This window comes from Sipha flava, unplaced genomic scaffold (assembly GCF_003268045.1).
Source record: "Sipha flava isolate LNK unplaced genomic scaffold, YSA_version1 40159_pilon_pilon, whole genome shotgun sequence".
Classification (NCBI taxonomy): Eukaryota; Metazoa; Arthropoda; class Insecta; order Hemiptera; family Aphididae; genus Sipha; species Sipha flava.
The window spans coordinates 7,135-14,170 of record NW_020273110.1 but is presented as its reverse complement, the minus strand read 5'-3'; the positions used below and the strand labels follow the sequence as shown (position 1 = coordinate 14,170).

Below are 7,036 nucleotides of genomic sequence, written 5' to 3'. Positions count from 1 at the left end.
TTATTTCTCCCAATCTTTTAAAATGTCGACAGACAGAGTATAATCATTGGGCGACATTCGTGTCGCCTAGTTAACTAGTTAAAAAATGCACTGGTGATGGCGATATTTGCGTATCGGACGCGAGCTGCGTTCGTTATGGACTCGGATGATCACAGCGATTTGGCTTTTTATTATCCGCCACACGTTTGTAGTCGGATAATCGAGTCCTAATTCTCGCCCGAACCGATGCAAGTCCGCTGATTGCGCTCGGCCGAGAACCCAACGAGCAAACATTTACGGGCCGGCTAATAAGCTCGTACACGGCACCGTCGCGTTGTTAAATATTATATATATTTTTTCTACATCCACCGATGATCTGCCAAGGTTCGTTAGAACGATAGTGATACGGTACACGGTCGTCGTACGCTGTACACGCGATTTTTATTCGACTATAAATGCGACGGTCCTCGCGAATCCCGGTTACGTCTCCGACAAGAAGCTCCACGGAAAACGGTTGAACGGACGAAAACCAACACTATGTTTTCACTAAAAATTAAAAATATTTCACTTAGAATGGGTTAGGTTGTTTTGAGTACTTATTCACCGTACACTGTGAACAATTTTGAAATGAACTTTAAACACATTACTACAACAAAATTATCACTCGCATCCACGAAATACATTTTAAACACGATAATAATACGTGTAAGTATAGTATATGGTACAGATCAAATACAAATAAAAAAACGTTACTATGCATGTACTGCACATGAAATCACTAACGAAGATTGACACGAATCTAATATACTAATGCCCGTTGTCCTGGCATACCCTGATGACATTATTTTATTTTGTTTTAAAACATGTGCGCATCCTTTTTAATATAGTTACAATTAAAAATAATAGGTACTTATATGAATCGGTAATAAAAATTACCGAAGAAAGAAAAAAATCATCAAAAACAAATATATAAGCATAGAGAAATAGATAGTATGAGAAAAAAAAATAAAAAAGTTTTTGGCTGGAGCGTTATTTTATTACCGATGGTTAATATGATGAAACACTGTGATTTGTACAACTAACGAGAGTATATTACAACTGGATATAAATTCAAAAAAAAAAAAAAATGTTCGACGCTAATAAATGTTTAATCGAATAGTGTATCTATAGATTGGATTCGCAATGTTCTGGTATATCAGAAAATAGTCAAAGGATTATTGAACGGCGAAAATATACGTCAGAAGGATTGACATTTCGAGCGGCGCAAAAGAACGTAAATAATACCACCAAAAGCGTGTCTGTAGGGAGTTCAATCATAAGTCCTACGCAGTATGCATCGTGTGTTAAGACCGCTTTACGTTCGCAACCAACTATTTATTCGTCCCGACCATTCCATGCTGTACCTGAACAGTTAAATTGCATGTTTTAAAAAATCGTTTCACCGATCGTCTAACATGGCGAGTTAGAAAATCATCTCAGGTCTTATCTAAAACAATTCCAGGCGCGATTTCGAGAAAAAATAAAACTCGAAACGCAGTGGCATCGTGACCGGCTAACTTAATTATTATAATCGTATTGCAGTCCCACTCTGTTCCATTTCTGTATTATCTTAGTGTGTACGGTAATCAATTATGTTTATCGTATCAATGTGTGAAACAAATTGCGTACTTAAAATTAAAAAAAAAAAAAAAAAAAAACATTAAAAATAAACGCATAAATTAAATTTTTATTTTCACATAACGTTTCTTAAAAGGCATCCTGAACATTGTTGAGCTTTAGTTAACTTTTGATAACTATTAGAACAGTTAAAATCGGTATCTCATTGACTTCGGCGAGTATCGAAATAATTATAATCGATTAATGTGTATTGAGCGCATTGATATCGAAGTTTATAGACGGTGTGCGCGTGGGGTATGCGCAATTTTTAGACTAATTCATACGCAGTGACTTAATACCTCAGATCATCGGGCTATCTCCTGCGTGCGATTGGTTGCCGAAGAAACACATGAATACATAATATAACTGTGTCGTTGCAAGTGATCCGATTTTATTAATGTGGTACATATAACTCGTCTAACCCGTTAGTTTTATAATATCATACTAGCTCCATTATCGTTATACGAGAGATATCGTATAGACTAAAGATCATTCATTCTGTGAGAATATTAAACCATTTTATGAGATGCTTGCATTAGACATACGATATGCATAAAAACATATACTGATCCCGTTCGCCCGTTCGATTGTAATGAATTCAATGTTTTCATAAGCATGGTTTTCTTCACAAATACAATTCACAACGGTATTTATCTATCCACATGTATACATTTATCGTAGTAATTATATTTTTTACATATCCATCCACATAGTTTATCGATTGTTTTATGTGCAAGTAAGTTTTGAAATAATTTTCTTTAACGCTTAGATTAACAACATTAACGACAGTTCAATACAACATATTATATTATGCAGTAGAATTTCCATACAACGGTCACCGAAGGGATTCTAAGTAAAAACTGCTATTTAGAAGTGCCCATTCCATAGAGGTAACTGGTAACAGAAGTTCAATACCTTCCAGGTAACTACTATATAGAGTGCAAGCAAATTTTAAAAATAAAATACCAAATAAAAAACGCATCAATATGGATATTGAACAATGTATTTATGATTTACGGTAAATGTAGGTACAATTAAAAATTAAAAAAAAAAAAATCTCATAAAATCTCATCTAAGCTTTTATAAATATTAAAATTAAAAAATTTAGTTACATTAGTTAGTTTAAAATTAATTTTATTATTTGGATAATTTTCAAAATAAATCTACGGTTTTTAACATACTAGTATTATAACCATCTACGTCACCTTCCTGAAAAGTGAAAACTGTTAATTGTTTATTTATTAATTATTGGCAATATCAGAATAGTTTAATACAATAATACTATACTATTATAATAGTATAATACTCAAGTTGGTTTCTTCAAATGTTTCCTCTTCGTCATTACCTTTAGTTACGAACGACTAGTACTATCTTCTTAATTTCTCAGATTTTTATTGATCAAAAAAAAAAACTTATGATAAAATACAGCCACAAACAATTGTTCATTGTATTATCGACATCATAAATGCTCGTTAAGATAAACTATCGAAAATAATTTATAAGCAACTTAAATATTTTCCATTTTTTATTCAACATATTTTTAAATGTTGACCCTTAATTAGAGTGACTGCCACATAGAGGTGTTGATGTATTTTTCCCATATCACTCAAATCATGACCAAAAAAATTGACCGTCTTATAGAGGTGGCCGTTAACGGAAGTATGTTATTCTCATAATTAAGAAAAAAAATTATGCAAATCTTTAAAAATTGGTTTTTGAACAAACTACAGCTAGCCTCAAGATACAAGTATTAAATATTTTATTATATTTGTGATTTTTAGTCGTGAGTCGCTTATTGTTTGTTTTTTTCTATAGTTAAAAGACATTTAAAATATTTGAAACATAATGTTTTTGTAACAAATCTAAACAATCATGAAGTTTTTAAATCATGCACAATGTTATTTTAAACGATTTCCGTATTTCCATACATCTTCTAATTTACCAAAGCTCATTGATAAAACTAAATCATAGTAATACATTCTGTTACTTTGTTTAAAAAATGCATTTTAATTGAGATATTTTAGAGCCAATAGAATAATAAGAGTTTGATAGGTATTATTAATCAATAGCTTGTATCATTAACTATTTGAGAATCTCAAGTAAACGTTGAAACGTCATCGAATCGGGACGATAATAAATCAACTTATCACAATGATGCTTATTTACTATATATGACTGACGTTTATTATTAATGACGCAGACGCTGTTGAATAAAAATAAATTATATATCACGTATATATCATCGCATAGAACTGTCCATATAATATATTTATTCGCAGTTAAATTATCATATTATGATGATTTAACTGCGAATATTTTTTTAATATTTGTTTATTTTTATCTACACACCGAAAAAATTGTGTAACCGATGTTTTCAAAATTTTGATTTGATAGTGATAGATATTTTTTACAGAAGAATAAGAAATTAATGTTTATTTACGAGTACACCAAAATATTACTGTCCACTCCTGTGTCTAGTGGAAATATTCAAAATTCTTGTGTCTTTTTTTTTGTCTTTTTTTTTTTTATGAGCGATGTACGTATATAAGTAAACGTATCGGATTTCAAAATGTAAAAAATATGAAAAAACTGTGACGTTTCTAATAATTTCAAATCGAAATTTTTGTGATTTCATGTTTTTATCGAAGACATAAATCAATACACTCTATACAAGAAAGGTATTTTGAATATAGACATTGTTTTGATGGACAAATTTACTGAAAAAAAAAACACGTTTAATATGATGGTTCACCTCTTTCCACTTACACACATGCTCGAATCTTACCGACTACCCAAACCTGTTAATCCAGCTAAATGTGCAAAGAATATCCAGGTTAGACGGGGTATTGTATAAACTTTTATTCGCTAAAAAACTTAGCGATATAGATGTTTTAACTACTACATTGTCTGTAAATAATATTCCGTTGCTGAAGTTAGAGCTTTAAAACGAACGTTTGTTAGAAATAATTTTGCGGTCACTTTTGCATATTAATAATACAACGGTATGTTTATTAGTTTATAATGTAGTCGGGTGACCTGCATTTAATCATATTAAAACTACGATATCGAATAAACTAGGTCACTGCTATAAGCGAAAATGAATACGAGTGGAAACAAAATATGGACAGGTTATTGCGAGACTGGATGTTAGACGTTCGTCCGGCTTCGCTCGTCCCCATACAAGCAAGTGCACTATTATTATTTTGATTGATATTGAAATTCAGTTTAATAAAATGTAAATTATAAACGTTCGAAAATAGTTGTTCACAGAAGTGATTAATCAGATGACGAGTTCGAACGGAAAATATTAATGGAATTGTTTGTTTAACGTTAACGTAATATTATAAACTCCTGAATGACATTATGATGGCAGTGTTGTTTGTTGTAACTTTCGAGATTATTGAATAAAGCACGGGTACACAATGGAATTATTAATCCTGTGCGAAAGTTGCAAGTGTTTTTTCGGCGAACTGTCGTTCTAAACCCAAAAGTGTAAGACCAGCGGATCTGAACGCAAAATAATATAATCCGAAAAACGTGTAACGCGGATGCGAAGGTCTAGAACTATAACGGTATGTGTTTATTTTATTAATTCTATAAGAGTTGTACTGCAGGCTGTCTTGATAAACAACGCAGCCGGTTAAACTGACCGACCATCGTGATTATTAACATAGAACATTGCTATATTATTTTTAAACGAATTGCAGATTTCCTTTTCTCGCTATTACTACGAGTTGGACAAAACACGATATGGTACAACAGTGCAAGTTGATTAGAAGACACGCGCCAGAAAGGAATCGAAACGGAGTGCAGGCGGGTATTGAGGTTATTGTCTACATATGGAACGCAATAACTCGTGTGCCCACGGTGTGCACGATCTCAGGCGTACGTTACGAGTACGTATGTAAAGTTTTACTTTGCATAAGTAGCGTATTATTTCATATGACAGATGATGATGTGTAAAGAATGATCTTTTATGTAATTATGCGTTTATGCAAATCATGCTGCAACAAACATGGCGTGATGATAACAAATAACAGTTAAATAATGTATTGTAATTACATTTATTTCGTTACAATTTGTCTTTATAGCATGTGACGTTGTATTTGATGTATGCAATTTTTTATATTTTTTATGTAAACAAAATACCTAATTAATTCAAAATTAATGGTTAAAAATGGTACGCGAAATAACTGTTGTATGCGATGAACCTCAAAATATGACTATCTCACGTTAATTTAGCTCATAGAATCGAATTCAATAAATGTTGTACTTATATATTTTTCTTTTTTCGTTTGCATTTATAGTAACATGAAGTATGTGACATAAACATAATAGCAAACTGATCTCTTCTCGAAAACCATTCTTTGTACGTGATAATTTACTATAACTTTCAAATGTGTAGTAATAATAAAAATAATAACACAATTTACTGACAGCGTGCGTAAGAAAGGTGAACGAAAAACCTAAAGGAAAATCAACATGCGTTGTTTTCATTTATGAGATAACTGCACGATTATTAGTGCATCTAATAGTAAATAAAATTATTTATATGTCTACTGTGAACTCGACTATCTTGGTGAAGTATATTATAATTTTTTTTTGTTAGTGGCCGAATGCTTCTTTGAGTGAGATGATTTTTATATTTGATTTTGTCTGGACGTTCCGGTAAGTGGGACATTTAAAGAATATGTAATTAACAGTAAGTTCACAAAGGCATGTTTCGCTTTTTTTTTTCATTGATCAACGATACCTCACTTCCAAAACTTTATTAAATATAAAAAAAAATATTCTTAAACAAAAAGTAACCCTAAGTGAGCAAAATATTGTAGCTAATTAACCTTTATAGCAATAAAAAAGAAATATTATTTATTTGAAATAAAGTATGATGAATATTCAGTGGAGTGGTTTTAAGTATTTAATTATTCAGTGAATTAAAACACCCAATTGAAATATTCGCGTATAAAATAAATAAATTCGGATGAACACTGGAAACTCGAAGAAAAAAAACCACTCGTATTAAAATTGCAATTAGGTTTCACCGCAGATGAATTTGATAAAAATGAATTAATTATTTATTCACACGTGGGATTTAGATTTTACGAGTGTGAAATATTTTGGATCTTTAAACATTTTCATAATTTTATATTTATCTATAAACGCAGTGTATGATAGTTGTTTATTCGCTTATAGCAGTAGTGGTTAAACTTTTTTTATCTAGGCCATAAAAAAAGAACTTTCTTTACTGCGGGCCATAAGAAAATGTATTTTTTAATTTTCCAATTTCTTTTTTTACGTAAATGTAAAATATTATAGTTACGCAAATAAGTGTTGTAATGTAGAATACTTTCGTGGGCCGGACTTAAATCATAGCGGGCCGTAGTTTGGTCACCACCGGTTT

At 31.2% G+C, this 7,036-nt stretch overlaps 1 long non-coding RNA gene across 1 annotated transcript; it reads left to right on the top strand.

The window, feature by feature from the left end:
- Positions 1-2,457: 2,457 nt before the first annotated feature.
- LOC112688768 lies at positions 2,458-5,915 on the top strand. Its single transcript, XR_003149078.1, has 3 exons — positions 2,458-2,557; positions 4,714-5,207; positions 5,343-5,915. It is a non-coding gene; the product is annotated as an uncharacterized LOC112688768 (long non-coding RNA).
- The last annotated feature ends 1,121 nt before the right edge of the window (positions 5,916-7,036 follow it).